Below are 18,144 nucleotides of genomic sequence, written 5' to 3'. Positions count from 1 at the left end.
CCTTAGCCTCCTGAGTAGCTGGGATTACAGGCGCCCACGACCACGCCTGGCTAATTTTTGTATTTTTAGTAGAAACGGGGCTTCACCACGTTGGTCAGGCTGCTCTCAGACTCCTGACCTCAGATGATTCACCTGCCTCGGCCTCCAAAAGTGCTGGGATTACACGCATGAGCCACCACACCCGGCCTACCAGGCCTTTTAAAAAGTGAAGTCAGGGGCTGCAGCAGTGCTGGCTGTAGGTGATGACATGGTGAGGAGTGGGTTTGGGGCATGAGAATCACAAGGCAGTTTCCAAGCCTCTCTCTTTACGTCTCTGGGTCTTCTCGGAGAAACAAGGCTGAGAAAATTACTTTTCACACTAAAACACACCAAGTATATGCCCAGCCTTCATGAAAGTGAACAGAGAAATGAAGCACCTTTATGTGGGTGGCCTTGGCCAGGACATTTCTGAGACAGACCTACAAAATCAGTTCAACAGATTTGCAAAGGTTTCGGATGTGGAGATCATCACACGGAAAGATGACCAAGGAAACCCACAGAAAATCTTTGCATATATCAACATCAGTGTAGCAGAAGCAGACCTGAAAAAATGTATGTCTGTTCTAAATAAAACAAAATGGAAAGGTGGAGCATTACAAATTCAACTAGCAAAAGAAAACTTTTTGCACAGATTGGCCCAAGAGAAAGAAGCAGCAAAAGCTAAGAAAGGAAAATCAACAACAGGTAACACCAACTTGTTAGAAAAGATAGGAGGAGTGGAATTCCATATGAAAGCTGTGCCAGGGTATAAGAATTGGGTTGTGAGCAAATTCAGAAGAGTGTTACTTGTTCTTCACCTTAAAAAGTATCATAAATATAAAATTATAAAATATGATCCCTCAAAATCCTACCACAACCTAAAGAAGATAGGGGAGGATTTCACAAACACCGTTCCTATATCCAGCTTGACTTGGGAATTGGAAGGAGGGAATTACCCTATAAGTAAGAAATGGTGAGGAGACTTCTCTGACTTCCACAGCCCTCCCAAGAAGATGATAAAAGTGCAGAGGAATGAGAATTCCACTGGGTCTCTGACCATGAGTCCAAGGCCCAGGTGGGTCATAGAGATACCACCCTTAACACAGCAACAGGCTGCACAGAAAAGAACTTGTGATTGCATTACTTCTTCTAAATCACCTCCTGTACCTGTTTCTGATACTCAGAAACTTAAAAATCTACCTTTTAAGACTTCTGGCTTGGAAACTGCCAAGAAGAGAAATAGCATTTCTAATGATGATATTGATTCTGAAGATGAATTAAGAATGATGATTGCAAAAGAGGAAAACTTATAGAGAACTGTACAGCCCTCAATAAATGAATCTGAAAATGATCCCTTTGGAGTTGTAAGGGATGATTTCAAATCAGGAGTTCACAAATTGCATTCTTCAATAGGTTTAGGTATCAAAACTAATGTCTCTTACCATGACAGTGATGATATTATTAGAAACGATTGTGAGTATGACTCAGGAGATACAGATGAAATCATTGCGATGAAAAAAAATGTTGCTAAGGTCAAAAACAGTACAGCATTTTCACAATTGGAAAAATCTACAGACAAGAAAACTTCCTTCAAAAATAGAGAAATCTGTGAGCTTTCTGATCACTGTATTAAAGTACAAAAAAGAAAAAGCAATGTAGAGTCAGCCCTCGGTCATGGATTAAAGCCTCTTAATCACAAATCTCCCTCTCAGTGCAGTAGCGGTGAAGATGCTGATTCTGCATCAGAATTAGCTGACTCCGAAGGAGACAAGGAGTATAATGCCATGATTTAAAAAAAAAAAAAAAAAAAAAAAAAAAAAACTGCCTTCGTATGAATCTTACTTTAGCTGATTTGGAACAATTGGCTGGCACTGATCAGAAAGTTCCAAATGAAGATACTGAGAGTGATGCACCAGAAACCATGACACAATGCAAGTCTGACAGAGGCTTCAAGAGCCCCAACACTCCCACTGGCCTCCACAGACGCAGACAGTGTGTTTGTCCTGAGGACATTGTGGCTTCCCTGTTAGAAGGAGAGGAGAGCACCTGTGGCAAACAGAAACCAAAGGAAAACAACTTAAAGCCAAAATTCCAGGTTTTCAAGGGAGGAGTCCATTTATATGAAAAGGAGTCAATTAAAAAAAAATCATTGAAAGACAATGTTGCCTCTAACAATATTAATAAAGATCAGAATTCCATGAAACATGTGGATCCCAGTATCATATCCATGGAAGATGGGTCCCCATATGTTAATGGCTTTTCAGGTGAACTGCCTCCATGCCAACATGCAAAGAAGGCGAATGGCCTAAACTATATTCAGCCTCAAGAAAGACAGAACACTGTAATCCCAGCACTTTGGGAGGCTGAGGCGGGCAGATCACGAGGTCAGGAGATCGAGACTATCCTGGCTAACACAGTGAAACCCCGTCTCTACTAAAAATACAAAAAAATTAGCCAGGCGTGGTGGCGGGCACCTGTAGTCCCAGCTACTCGGGAGGCTGAGGCAGGAGAATGGCGTGAACCTGGGAGGCGGAGCTTGCAGTGAACTGAGGAAGCACCACTGCACACTCCAGCCTGGGCGACAGAGCAAGACTCCGTCTCAAAAAAAAAGAAAAGGACACTTTTGAGAGCCAGGATCGCAAGGCAGTGTCCACTAGCAGTTCTGAAAAGAGAAGTAAGAATTCTATTTCTAGTTTATTGCCATTAGAAGGTAAGAAGTCCTTAAGTCTTCGTGCAAAGACTCACAACATAGGCTTTGACAAAGACAGCTGCCATAGTCCCAACAAAGACAGAAGCTTCAGAGGAAGAGAGGTCTGACTCAAGCAGCCTCACATCTCTTGAGAAATCACCAAAGGTCTTATCCAAGGACACCGAGGAAATCAAAACTGACTTCTCACTTTCTATTAGTAATTCGTCTGATCTGAGTGGTAAGGATAAGCATGCTGAAGATGATGAGAAGCACTTGGCAGCCTTGGAAACAAAGCAAAAAGCAAAAGAAGTGCAGAAGAAGCTGGTGCACAATGCTCTGACAAACGTGGATGGTCATCCAGAGGATAAGCTAACGCACATCATCTTCAGTTCTGACAGTGAATGTGAAACAGAGAAGATATCTACTCAGGAGGACAGCCGTCCAGGAGAGGAATGGGTGAAAGAGTCTATGGGTGAAACATCGAGGAAGCTGCCTGATAGCAGTGATGATGAGGAATCTGATTCTGAAGATAACAGTAACAGGCTCAAAATTAAACCTCAGTTTGAGGGCAGAGCTGAACAGAAGCTCATGGATTTACAGTCGCACTTTGGCACTGATGACAGATTCTGCATGAACTCTTGATTTCAAGAAAGTGCCAGTGAAGAGGAACAGGAAGAGTTAAATGAAAAGAAGACTGCTAGGAAGAAGAGAGCCTGCTGAAGAAGAAAAGAAAGCCCTGAATGTTGTACAAAGTGTTTTGCAAATCAACTTAAGCAATTCTACAAAGAATCAGTAGCTGCTAAGAAATTTAAAGACAGCATACATTATGATCCAACGAAGCAAGACTGTGCCACTTATGAAAGAAAAAGACACGATAAACCAGAAGAAAGTAAAGAAAAACAAAAAAAGAAAAGGGAGGAAGCTGAAAAGCTATCTGAGGTGTCCAAAGAAAGGTATCATAACATTGCTATGGATCTGAAAGAAATATTTCGAACTTCAAAATATACCAGTGAAAAGGAAGAGGACATACCCTGGAATGAGGAGTGTGGCAAAGAGAAACCTGAGGAAATCCAGGACCCCGCAGCTCTGAGCAGTGGGGCTGAGCAGCCCAGCAGGTTCACATTCTCCTTTTTTGATTCAGACACTAAAGACATAAAGGAAGAGACTCACAGAGGTGAAACAGACGGGTTCTGGAGACGAGAAAGACCCGTGTTTCCAAGACAGCAGTTCCGAAGAGGAAGATGTTACTGAAGGAACAGATCACAGAAAGTCCAGTCCTGGAGAAGCATCATTACCTGAGAAAGAGACCACTAGATTTTTCTTTCTCTCTAAGAATAATGAAGGACTTCAGGCAGGTTCTGATTTATTCTAGAGAGGAGCGGGAAGTAATATTAGCAGGAACTCTTGGGACACCGGAACAGACAACCTGCCTATGGATTGTCGGAAGAAACATAAAGATGCAAAACGGAAAATGAAACCAAAATAATAAATATCAGCATTGAGTATGATGCCGAATGTGAACAAGGCCCACCTAAGGAAACGGACCCGGAAAATAGTTTTAGCTGACAAAAAAGAAATTTCAGAGTGGAGGAATTTTAAAAATCTGGCTGATGGAATATCATTCTGGTTGTCACCTGTTTCTGTGGAACTCCTCTGCATTTCTTCCTAAGTAATTACTTCAGAAAGTTAAATTCAACTTCTTAAAAAGGAAAAAAAAGTGAATTCAATAACATCATTAAACATCTTAGCCATACTCAAATTGCCCCACTTGTCCTCAAAGTGTCTCTTACAGCTGTTTAAAATTCAGCATCCAGCCAAGCTCACACATTACGTTTGGATGTTGTCTTTCTTTAGTCTTCCATTGTGACCCTCTGATCTTCCTGACACCAAATCCTTTGACAAGTCCAAGCCAATTGTTCTACAGAATGTTCCATCTCCTGAATGTATTTGACAGTTTCCTCATGATTGGATTTAGACAAGACATTTCTGGCAAGGACTCTACTTAGGTTATGCTGTGTACCTCCCACTCCATCACATCCAGAGGCACCTAATAGCCTGACCCATTGTCGCAATGGGGAGTTTGATGATTTGGGACAATGGTGACTGCCAGATCTCTCCATTGCAAAGGCATACTCTATCACATCGTAATTAATAAATAATACATGGTGTGATTTTTCAAAACTGTGTGAATACCCCATCCTTCAACAATCTTGCTAAAAACCTCTGAATGGTTTTTAGCATTCAGAGATGGTTCTCACCTAAATCAATTATTATACCGGGAAGTTTGCAAAACAGATTTTCTAATTCTATAATTCTTTCTGTACTTATTAGCTGGCATTCTGCTTTAAAGAAAAGCTTTTCTTTTCTCCTTTATCTTCCTCCCTCTCTTTCTTTCTTCCTAATATCACTTTGCAATCAAGAAATGTTTATATTTGTTATATTTCAGTATAATTACTATTGTTTTTGAAGTTCAAATTATACCTAATTAGGTTAATAGGAGCCCTTTTCAGTCAGCTCCTTGGTTTTTTGATAGCTCTATCATTATTTGAGCATTTTCATAGTTACCTAGTCAATAAAATATTTCAGGTTAAACCGAGACTTTTCTTCCTCAAAATCTGGAATCAGCCATTTCTCCAAACAAGGCTAATTCATCTGGGTGGTAATGGGCACTGGATATGCTCACACTTAGGAGATGTCTAATTTGAACTGAAAACACAAAAGATAATTCTCTCCACCAGCAGGTCGAAAAGTGTCGAAATTTAAAAGAAAGTGATGACTGGTCCAAATTTCTGAAGCAATAGAATTAACAATCAATTCTCCCTTTATTATTATTATCAGTAGTGGTACTGATATGTATAATATGTCTACAACAATACTCAAGACATTATATGTGTCCAGTAACTGAAAACTATACATTATTCTTGTTAATAAAAAGAAGCATCAATATCAGTGTAAGTTTTATCAGACAAGAACATAGAGTATGTGCTTACATTTTGACACTAACTTTACACCCAAGTTATATTTTGCTTAAGCCCATTATAAATTAGGCTCCTTCTTGGGGTTCACATTGACCAGTACGAAGCAAAGTGTGCCAGGCCCTTATCACAATATACGAAAAATCACCTTAAGAGAATATCTTCTGAAAGTAGCTGACAAATGAGTAATCCACACTTCTCCCACTTCAACCCCTTCTTTGAATTGCTGCAGCCCTAGCTGAGGCACTCATTACCTCTCACTTGGATGTTAGCATAAAGTTCTAAACTGTTCTTATGTTTAAGATACACATACTGGAGTATTTAGCAGTGACAAGTCGTGAAGCCTGAAATTTACTCTCAACTGGCTCAGGAGGTTAAAAAAAAAAAAAAAGTATATAAAACAAATATGGCATAATGTTAACAATCGAATCTAGGTTCTGAGTATACAGGTATTCATCATATTGTTCTTTTGTCTCTTCTGTGTGTTTGAAATTTTTCACAATAAAACAAGGAAAAAGAACTGCCGAATGGAGTCAACTGATTCATCCTCTAAGTTTTTGCAAAGCCATCAACATTGTCTTTCTCAAACCTAACGATGATCACATTACTCTTCGGTTCAGAAACAGCATTTAGGGAGCTGTGTATTATGTGGATTAAAAAATAGACCTTGCAGTCAGACCACTTGGGTTCAAACCCCAGAGTTATCACTTATTAGCTTGTGACCCTGGACTCAGGAAGGTTTCTTAGCCCCCCTGCACCTCAGCTTCCACTTATGTGAATGAGGATAATAATGGTATCTACTTCACAAAGTGTGGTAAGGATTAAATGAGCAAACAGGCCGGGCGCGGCGGCTCACACCTGTAATCCCAGCTCTTTGGGAGGCTGACGCTGGCAGATCATACAAGTCAGGAGATCGAGACCATCCTGGTTAACACGGTGAAACCCCGTCTCTACTAAAAATACAAAAAATTAGCCAGCCGTGGTGGTGCGCACCTGTAGTCCCAGCTACTCAAGAGGCTGAGGCAGGAGAATCCCTTGAACACAGGAGGTGGAGGTTGCAGTGAGCCGAGATCATGACACTGCACTCCAACCTGGGCAACAGAGCGAGACTCCTTCTCAAAAATATAAATAAATAAATAAATATAAATAAACGAGCAAATACACATAACACACATAAAACAGTGTCTAACACATAGTTATACTATGTAAGTGTTAGCTCTGTGTAGACTCAAAGTACTTCCTTCCACAGTATTATTTTTTAAAGAATTCTGTAGTCAGACACCTTTAGGAAATGTTGGGTTAAATAAAGAAAGGCTAGAACCATTTTGTTTGTTTGTTTGTTTGTTTCTTTGTTTTTTAGACGGAGTCTGGCTCTTTCACCAGGCTGGAGTGCAGTGGCGCCACCTCGGCTCACGGCAACCTCTGCCTCCCGGGTTCAAATGATTCTCCTTTTTCCTCAGCCTCCCAAGTAGCTGGGACTACAGGCACATACCACCACACCCAGCTAATTTTTGTATTTTTAGTAGAGACAGGGTTTCACCATGTTGGCCAGGATGGTCTCGATATCCACCTCGCGATCCCCCTGCCTCGGCCTCCCGAAGTGCTGGGATTACAGGCGTGAGCCACTGTGCCCAGCTGGCAAGAATCTTTAACTGCAAGACTGATTAGAGCTTTTAATATTCTAAAGTCTATGATGAATCTTCAAGTATGTGGATCTCACATTCAGTGCCTCTCATGGGGCCAGTACTTTGAAGATCGGTCTTAGGAAAATGCTGAGCTAGATGATGAAATCTAAACTCCTTCACTTGTTTTTGAAGGGCCTCTACTACCCACCCATCAGTCTCACAGTCCCCTGCTTTCATTCACTGAAATGTCCTTGGGTAAACTTCAAACTCTGCTACCTCCCAGTTTAACCCTAATATTTCCATGAGCTCTGTGCCATATACCCCTGCAGGGATTTTCCTCCCCTCTCCACCCATCAAACCCAGCTCACGTGGCACTGCCTCTACAAAGGCCACCCAGATTCTCCCAGGTAGAATTAATTTTCCCATCCCTGCTCCCCTGAGTGTTTTAAAATTCTAAGAAAACACACGACATTCTTTCTTGTGTTATGAGCTTTTATTTCTAGGTTTCAAAAATAATTTACTTGGATAATTTGTAACTATGTAAGATGAAAAGCACATTCAAGTTACAGAGAGTCTCTTGTCCACTACCGATCTTCATCTCTTCCCTAAAAGCATTGTTTAATTCCTTGTGTGACACAGAGCATTTTTAACACATCTGTTTTTCTACAAGACCCTAAATTCCTAGAAGGCAGAATGAAATCTTGTCCATTTTTACATCTCTCATCATAGCTAACAAAGTTCGATAAACATAGTACATGCTAAATAAATGTGGGGGAAGTAATAAACTGTACCAGATCTGTGCCCACAGCAACTTTGAATCAAAATAGAAGAAAGAAAAGACGAAGAAGAAATTTAAAAATAATAGATATTTTAAAGCTCCAACTGTTTTCTCTTTATTTAAAGATTCCTCCATTTTGGATGGTTTAAATTAAAAGAAACTTTGCTGCTTCTCATTTTGAATTGCATAAACTAAATGAAGACAGGAATTCTGTAAACAAACTGAACATTTTTATTTCATTTTCATAATTGGCAATAGGCAAGATGCAAGAATCAGAAGTAACTAAGGAGAAAGTAGATGTCATTTGGACAGAAGCTTAGCCCCTCGTTGGCATTAATCCCAATGGGAAATGGTAATTAGATATGTTCAGATTCTGACCATCTGGAACTATAGGAAGCTTCTAAATTTGATTTGTGTTGGAGGAATTGTGGTCAAGAAAGGAACATGCACACAGTGATTTGGATATATTCCAAAATATGGCCTTTTGGGACCCCCAAAACATGTAATTCTACATGAAAAATGTGAAGAGAATAATGTCCTCCTTTGCCCTAGATCTGGTTCTTGGAAACCCATCTGGAGAACACACAGAGTTAACTAAATATCCACCCAGAATTTCTAATCTCACAGTCAATAAACAGTTTGATACTTTGCCTTTACGATAGAACACCGACATATTCTACCAAAAACTCGTGCCTCTCTACGCTCTATAAGCTTTAAGCATTCAGCACACATCTAAAGCAAAGAGAAACAGCTAAATAGTATACAGACTACACTTTGCTTCCACATGATGGTGACATCAGCAGAGCCTAGCTTAAGGCAGTTTCCAGCAACGCCTGGAAGATGTGGCTTTCAGATGGGAGCTAATGGCATTTGTGGAAAATGATAACATAAAAGTCCAATGGAGCTCTATAGATGGGATCCTAAGCCGATTTTTCTGGAAGATAAGGGCATTAAAGGGGTCTTATTGCCGTTATGCAGTGCCTCGTAGCCTAAGGATGACTGAACTGATTGGATACGTGAAGCAAAGAAGGAGCAACTTGGCTCGGCTTCTCCAGCAATCAGTGGGATAATCAATGGCTACAGACAAGTTGCGCGTTGTCAGCTAAGCTCACATGTCTTAGAAGTTTGGCCATGTTGAGAAGTCCAGGTGGATATTGCCCCAGTTTCAAAATTTTTATAGGATCCAATACCTGTATGAAAATATAATTACCTTGTTTTCTTCCAAAAAATATATATATATTTAAAAAGATACATATATTTATATATGAATATATAATATATGTATTTATATATAATATAAAATATATATTTATATATAATATAAAATATATATATATATATAAGCATTTGAAATATCAGGGATATTCTCCTGCTTTTCTTCTGCATACTCCTAAAAAGTACATTGTTATGTTAATTGCTTCCATTATAAGCAGCACATCTCAGATGTGACCTGCTAAAATAAATAGGTTCTGTATTAGGAGAAAGTTGGAACATTGGTCTGAAGAACTTGAAAGAGGACAACTTCTTTGAAATCCTGGATCTGCCACTGACTAGCTTCGTACCCTCAGTCAAGACTGCAAGCCTTAGATTCCTGATCTACGAAACAGGGGAAATTCTACTGGCCACACAGAGTGCTAAAGATACAGTAACAGAATACATGTATAGTGCTTTTCTAGTACTACGAGGTCCATATCTATTATTATTTTTCAGTTTTGCTGTTTGAGAGTCTAGATAAAACTGTGATAAATGGAAAAATCGGTATTTTATTGTCCAATCTGGTCTTTTTTTCTCAACCAGAAATACATCTGACTTCTTTTGTATTCTCCATCTTAAAAACAAAGCCCATGGTGATTCACAGCAATAAAAGAGAGTAATGCCTGCTATTGACTGAAGCCTTCCTACGTTATAAGCAATTTTAGTAAAATCATATCCTTGCTTGTTCCTCATGGCAAAACTAGCTTTATGCTTGTTTTGCTAAGAAACAAATGGACACACAGAAAGTTTAAACAACCTGCCCAAAGTTACACAGGTGGTAAGTGGCAGCCGTGGGGCTCAAAGCCCTGCCTGACAGCTCTCAGACACAATTGTGTCCCTGCTCAGCTGCCGTGAGGAGCACACAGCAAGTTCCCAAAATGCTTCCGCTCCTGCTGAGGGGCAGAAACAGGTATGTCACCACTTGGGGACAACTGCCCTGAGGCCTCTACTGCTTCAACATACGGGTATCACAAAGTCATTTTCAAAGATAAAAATGACACCTTATTTTTATATGAAATTCCTTAGGAACTAGAAGGACATATTCCAGGCTGCCACCTACATTGATACTGTATTTGAAAGTTTGTAGAACTTTCAAACTTTCTTATTCTAGGAAAGCTACTTTGTTACTCCAGGAAACTAGTAAAGAATCTCTGTGGTTAGACTGCTCCTCCCTGCTTCACTGTGTCGGTGGAACATGGAGCATCTCTCACAGTGCCACGAGAGGAGAGAGCTCTTCCTTGCACTCTCTACCTAGTGAACTTACTCATCCTTCAGATCCTGCTGGAACGTCGTTTCTGAGAAGACTTCCTGCTCCCCCTCACATACCCCGAAGTCACTCACTTGTCCAGCTTTGTAGTTTTCAATACCATCTAAATGATGCCAGTTCCCAAATGTATACCTTCGACCCATACCTCTCTCCTGCACTTGAAATGAGATCGTTTTGTTTGGACAGATAACACATAATTTTTTTTTTTAAGGTGGAGTCTCACTCTGTCGCCCAGGCTGGAGTCCAGTGGCATGATCTCAGCTCACTGAAACCTCTGCCATCTGGGTTCAAACGATTCTCCTGCCTCAGCCTTCCTAGTAGCTGGCACTACAGGCACCTGCCGCCACACCCAGCTAATTTTCTTTTTTTTTTTTTTTTTTTTTTTTTTTTTTTTGGTATTTTTAGTAGAGACAGGGTTTCACCATCTTGGTCGGTCTGGTCTCGAACTCTGGACCTTGTGATCCACCTGCCTCAGCGTCCCAAAGTGCTGGGATTACAGGCATGAGCCACTGCACCTAACCTGATGATAACACATAATTTAAACTTATCATTCCCGACACTGAACTCCTGATTTTTGTTACAAAAACCTGCTCTACCCTCAGTCTTCTTCATTTCTATTAATGGTTGTTTCACCCTTCCGTTGGTCAGGACAAATGTCTGGCCGTCACTTACGCCTCCTCTCTCTGTCTCCTAAGCCCCGTCCAGCTCATCAGGAGATCCTTCAGGATGGCTTCAAAAGATGTCCTGAATTCTACCACTTCTCAGCCCGATAGCTGCCACGAGGTCCAAGCTACTAACCTCTTTCTCCTGGAATCTTGGTCTGCTGGTTTCTCTCTTTGACCGCTAAAATTTTTTTTTAATCACAAGAGTCAGAGTGATTCTGCCATAAATAAAATGGTGTCACATCTCTGCTCTAAACCTTCCATGACTCTGGCTCAGTCCAAGCAGACGTTTCAATGGCCATAAGGTCCTACATGATCTGCCTCCCACTACCTTGGGGGACACAGGCAGCCCACAAAATAAGTGCGATGGAAAAATGTGAAGAAGGCATGTGAGAGAAGTGGCATTGAGGAGGAGCCTGGGACTTTGGCTAAAAGTCTAGGCTCTAGGGGATTTGGCCAAGTCCCCTAGACCCGCATTCATTCCCTTTCAGTTTTGCTAACCTCCTTGCAGCTCCTTGAACTCACCAGATATGTTTCTGCTCTAGGATCTTTGCATTTGCTATTCTCTGACTGGAGTGGCTCTTCCTCCAATATCCGCGTGGCTCTTTCCCTCATTTATTTAAAGCTTTAAGCCATATGATATCCTCTCAGTAAGACCCTCTGTGACTACAGTAGGCAAAGTCCCAGGCTCCTCCTCAATGCCACTTCTCTCACATCCCTTCTTCATATTTTTCCATAGCACTTATTTTGCAGGTTGTCCGTGTCCCCCAACTCAAATACATTTCCACATGGACAGGGATCATTATCTGTTTAGCTCACTGGTGAATCCCTAGCACCTAGAATAGAACCAAGCACAGAGTAGACAGTCAATAAGTATTTGTCGAGTGAATCAAATCAGACCACCCATTATAAAATCACTTAACATATCTCTTTGTAGCCTTTCTCATCATTGTAATTGATCAATTTTGTTAATTATGAGATTACTTAATGTCTGTCTTCTGCTAGATTATAAGTAACACAAGAACTGAGACTGAGTCATCATACCACTAAATCCCTAGCAACTTGCATAGTGCCTGTATTAGTCTGTTTTCACACTGCTATACAGGCATATCCAAGCCTGGGTAATTTATAAAGAAAATATATTTAATTGACTTACAGTTCCACATGGTTTGGGAGGCCTCAGGAAACTTACAATCGTGGCAGAAAGGGAAGAGGTACGTCTTACACGGCAGCAGGCTGGAAAGAGTATGCATAGCAAAAGAAGAGGGAAGAGCCCTTTATAAAGCCATCAAACCTTGTGAGAATTCACTCACTCACACAAAAGTAGCATGGAGGAAACTGCCCTCATAATTCAATCACTTCCCACCAGGTCTTTCCCACAATACCTGGGGATCACAATTCAAGATGAGATTTGGGTGGAGACACAAAGTCTAACCATGTCAGTGCAATTACTCAGAAGATGCTTACCAATATTTGTTGAATGAATAAACTGCACCAAGAAGCAGTGAGCACTGGATTCTAGTGCAGGCTCCATATTTCTGACAGTATTACAAAGAGATCATATTCTGGAAGAAGTACCCTGATGAGACAATAAAGCGTTGCTAGATACATTAGAAAGAGACAGAAAACCTAAATAAGAACCACAGAAGTGACAAGGTACTTAAAGCAAATATGTAGATGGTTATGCCTGAGTATAGGTGAGCAGGGTCGTTTATGCGAAGGCGTGATTTGAGGTGCATTTTTTCTTTTCTTTTTTCTTTCGTGTGACTACAATAGTATCATCTTTCTTCACTTACTTGTTTGCATCTGGGAGGTATCAAAGCTTCTTCAAGGAGTAACAAGGAAGAATGTTACAAGATTATCTCAGAATACTCCAAATACATAAACCAAATTACAAATCTGAATTGTCTGAAGGCTGAAAGAGAACTAAGACAATTTTTCACTCTTAAGAATAATTTGGTCTGATACTTTAAAAAATAGGTTTATATATTTTCACTCCTAGCATACTCTGGAGAGTCTTTTTAAAACTGCCTTAGCATAAAAATACATTAAACTTGCTTTGAAATTGGGAAAAATCGGTTTCCTAGATTTTTCATTGGTGTTATACTGCCATCTAGTGACCGCAAAATGTATGACTTACCTGCACAGCTGAAAGACAAACACAGGCTGTCAAGGCAAAAATCCCCAAGTAGCTGATCTGGCCTGTCAAGGTCCTTTCCCTTAGTTGAGAGGGGCACCCTAATAGACGAATGTTTGTTCTTGACATGTCTCAGCATGAAAAACTGAATTTTTGTGTTTGTCTATCAAACGCGCAACTTTTATAAGCAAGTTTTTGCTAATAAAATCTCTTTAATCAGACGTATGAAGGAAATGCCTTATTGGGAGTTATAAACCATTCATCTCTCCACTACTTCTGACTTCATAGTGATCAGGGGATCTCTCAGGTCAGATGAACCTTAAAAACTTTCCCATTTTCTTCAACGCAGAGGAACTGTGAGAACACCGTAGTAAAAGGGAGGCATAGAGCAACTTCTTTCCATCCAGATGTGTATGAACACAAATGCCTCTGCTATTTCCTGACATTGACTATAATCACAAAATGCGTTTTATAAAATTATTCATCTTCTAATAAATATATATGATTACACTCAACTGACCCTTAAGTCCCTGGAAATGGCTATTTACCTTTTGTGGAAAATGAAAAAAAAATGTCTTCAGGATTACAGTATACTCTAGCACACCCAACAAGCCAATAAAATCTAAAATGAACTAAACCCTTCCTGCCAAATAAGCACAAACGTCTAGCTTATTTGCCTTCATTTCTCATCACACTTCATTTGTGTTTTTAAAAAAGTGACTTGTCTGGTTGGTTGGTTTTATCTTTTCCTCAATAATTTCCACATTTATTTCTAAGGATAACATAGAAAGAAAAACACCATATGATACAGAAATTGGGATACATTCCCTTACTTGCCTCTTATATAAACACAGAGGAAATGGTGGTGTGGAATTGTAAGATCACCTTGTCTGGCTAACATCTGAAATGGACAGATCTGAAATACAAGAAGTGCTCCAACTTCCAAAGGAAACCTCTTCAGAAGAATGGATGCACATTTACAAGAGCAAACGCAGAATGGCAGTGCGGGTCTTATCATCTAGAAATCTGTTCCCATCAAAGAAGCAAGAACTTCTCTTCTTTCATTCAAGGGAATAAAATGAGTGCTTCTCATGAGTAGGATAACAAGAATTATGAGTAGTGCATGTTCATAACATAGATTTCTAAGAAGGAAGAGTAGGCAAAGTGGGCATAGAAATTCCAAAATCAGAGACTGAACCTTCACTACTTACATAATTCTTTAGTAAGTAATAAGTAATACTAATTTTATTTTACTTTGTCTTTGTTGCAAAATTTTAAAATAAAGTTGATCTTAAATGTTAGCTAAGGAGATTATCATTACATGTGTCATTACATACTAATATGTCTTTTTTTTACAGTGTTTGAGGGAAAGATTGTTTTAAAATGGTTTCCCTCGTGTTTCACCTCGTTCTATGCATAAAGCAATAAGGAGATTTCTAAATACCTACAGCCTTTGTGTGCACTTCAGAGCATCTTTTCTCCATCCGTTGTGTGTCCTTTAACCATAGATTACCTCCAAAAAGTCATCCTAATCAGATGGAACTAACACAAGGGTTTTTCTTTTCCATTTCTATGTATAACTTTAAATATTTTACAATAAAGGAGTAGAAATTCAAAAGCACAAAATATCAAAAACATATCCTCAAAATAATGAAAAACCAGTGGACTGTAATGGAAGGCTTGTATTAAGAAGGAAGGACTGATGGAGATTGTGGACTTTGCAAACCAGGCTAAACAGCAGGGACTTGACGCTCAAAATGACTGAAATTCAATTTAACAGCTTAATTGGAGCAAAATATCATTGTTTTTATTTCTTTTTCTCATGATATTTATTTTGAAATTTCAATTCATAATAAAGGGAAAGATGCAATTTTTATACTTGTCATAGAGTACATGATTTTTTTAAGTTGAAAAACAGTGCATACTCAGAAAGAGGCAGCCACTTAAGGTTGAAAAGGGCAGGTCTTAGGAAAATTACTTTGTCAGCAATAAGAAACACAAGGCTGAAGTCAGGGAGTCTAATTAGGGGGCCACTGACAAAGTTCAGATACAAAAGGCAAAAGGACCAGGCCTGAGTGGTGGTAGTTAAATGGAAGAAATTGGAGAGGTTTTTTAAGAATTGATTTTTTTTTTTTTTTTTTTTTTTTGCTCTGTCGTCAGACTGGAGTCCAGTGGTGCCATCTTAGCTAACTGCAACCTCCACCTCCCTGGTTCAAGTAATTCTCTGCCTCAGACTCCCAAATAGCTGGGATTACAGGCACGCGCCACCACGCCTAGCTAATTTTTGTATTTGTAGTAGAAACAGGATTTCACCATGTTGACCAGGATGGTCTCCATCTCCTGACCTCGTGATTCATCCGCCTTGGCCTCCCAAAGTGCTGGGATTACAGGCATGAGCCATCACACTTGGCCAGAATTGATTTTTTTTTTAAAGGTGCATTTTCTTGATAAACACTATGCTATATGAGGCATTTACAAAAGCCAGCACATAGTAAGTATCTGTAGTATTAGGTAGATTCCAAAATGACCTCCAATGACCCCCACTTCCTGTTCATCATGCATTGTATAATCCTCTGTGTGTGTGTGTGTGTGTGTGTGTGTGTGTGTGTGTGTGTGTTAGGATTGGGCCTAGTAACTTGCTTCTCATGAACAGAATGCAGAGAGAGTGATGGGGTCTCACCAATCGCCTGTGAGGAACTGAGACTCTCGACACACCTCCTGAGCTGAGAAACTAAATCCTGCTAAGAATTACCCACTCAAGCTCAGAAGCAGATCCTTCCAGCTGTGCATTCAGATAAGACCACAGCCCTGCTGACGCCTTGACTGCAGCCTTGTAAGAGTTCTTGAAGCAGAAGACACAGGTAAGCTGTGGCCAAATCCTGACCCATAAAAACTATGAGATAATAAATGTGTATTGTTTTAAGCCACTAAATGTGGGGATAATTTATAATCCCACAATAGATAACTACTATAGTGTCCAATAATATCTGTTGCTGAATTAAATACATAATACACAAAAATGAACCATACTCATTGTGGAAAACAGCAGAAATACCTCTTAAAAGAAATAACTTCAGGAACTGGTAAATCTTCAGAGATAAATTTTGTAACCCTAAACTTACCAATAACGTATTAGCTATTTCCAAGAACCTTGAATTGAACTGTTTTTCGAAAAGAAGTTTTCCATTGCGTAGGAAAATGGAGTCTTCAAGGCTCATTTATCAAAGTGCATATTTAGCTCCTATCACGTATTGGTTCCTGGAATCTTTGGTAAACATGCTGTGGTAGTTGCAAAAATGGCCACATGTACATGCTACATGCACATGTGCATACACACAGTCACCAGTGTGAATAAGCACGTCTGTCTTGACATGTTTGCACACCTAAGTATATGGCCTCTAGTGATAAAAGATAGATGCTTGGACCCACATGCACACACCCACTAAAGCAACGAAGCACACACCGAACCATCGCTACTCAGTATGTGCACCTGGATACACGCAGACATAGACACACGAAAGGAAGTGTCCCAATGCCAAAGAGAAAAGTCCGTTTATTACTCCAGATCAGCACTCCTCAAATGGTGCTGTGGATGTTAATCAGTTAGGCCAAAAAAATAGGTACAAGATCAAATAAGTTTGGGAAACACTGTCTTAAAGTGTTAAATGTCTGTTTTCAATATGCATCTCCAAAAACACTGCTCTACAACTGTTTCCACAGAAACAAGAGAGGATTGTGAAAAGCAAAGATACAATCAAAGATTAGGCATTTTACTTTGTTTCTTCAGGTCCAAATACAAGCAAGGATTAATCCCATTATTGCACTGAGCACAATATCGTATAGAGCTTTTTTCTAACCATATCTTTACAGCCATGTTAAAAGTTCCCATGCGTATAAAAAACTAGGATAGATGAGAAGCAAGCAGATGACTAGCTTCCCCACCCATAGAAACCTAATCACTTCACCTCTGACAGTGGAGAACATAATAGCTCTGTCTCCACTTTCAAGAGAGCAGTGGTTGTCCTGCAGCCTGAGCATAATTACTTCCTTCGGGGCTTCTGCTATTCCCCAGCCTGGTTAACAACCCACTCCTCTGGGCTCCCATAGGACTTTGCACAAATCTCAGTTACAGAAACTGCTATCTTGTATTATCTGGGACTATAATTTGGGGCCCGTGTGCCCCATGATCTCCTAGGGAGTCTGTTCTGTACCTAGCACTGGGTGAATAGCTAATCAATGTTTCTAGTATAAACTACACAGAAGCAGAAAATCAAATATCTCATGTCCTCACTTATAAGTGGGAGCTAAATAAATGGTACACATGGACAAAAAGATGGGGAAAATAGACTCTGGGAACTCCACACAGAGGAGGGTGGGAGGAGAGTGAGGGTTGAAAACCTACCTACTGGGTACAATGTCCAATATTTGGGGGATGGATACACTAGAAGCCCAACACCCACCGTTACTCATGCAATACCCATGTAACAAACAAGCACATGTACCCCCGAATCTAAAATCTGAAACAATAAAGAGAGAGAGATTAAAATAAACTGAAATGACTTAGTTTTTACCCAAAGAGGATCAGTCCAAGAAAGAAGACTGTTAAAACAGATAATGCCAGCCTAGTGAGACAGTGCAATTGTGATGCAGGAAGCCTGAATCATATAACTGGAAAAGAAACTGATGAAAGACTCCACAGAATGAACTTGAACCTTCGAATCAATGAGCCTTCGAAATAA

The 18,144-nt window shown here is 39.9% G+C and overlaps 1 pseudogene; it reads left to right on the top strand.

Annotated features, from left to right (window-relative positions):
* The first annotated feature begins 207 nt into the window (after window positions 1-207).
* On the top strand, window positions 208-4,193 carry LOC112625194 (annotated as a pseudogene).
* Window positions 4,194-18,144: the final 13,951 nt, after the last annotated feature.

The sequence above is a fragment of the Theropithecus gelada genome, chromosome 5 (genome assembly GCF_003255815.1).
Source record: "Theropithecus gelada isolate Dixy chromosome 5, Tgel_1.0, whole genome shotgun sequence".
Lineage (NCBI taxonomy): Eukaryota > Metazoa > Chordata > Mammalia > Primates > Cercopithecidae > Theropithecus > Theropithecus gelada.
The sequence above is the reverse complement of the archived record's forward strand: the minus strand, read 5'-3'. Positions and strand labels throughout refer to the sequence as shown.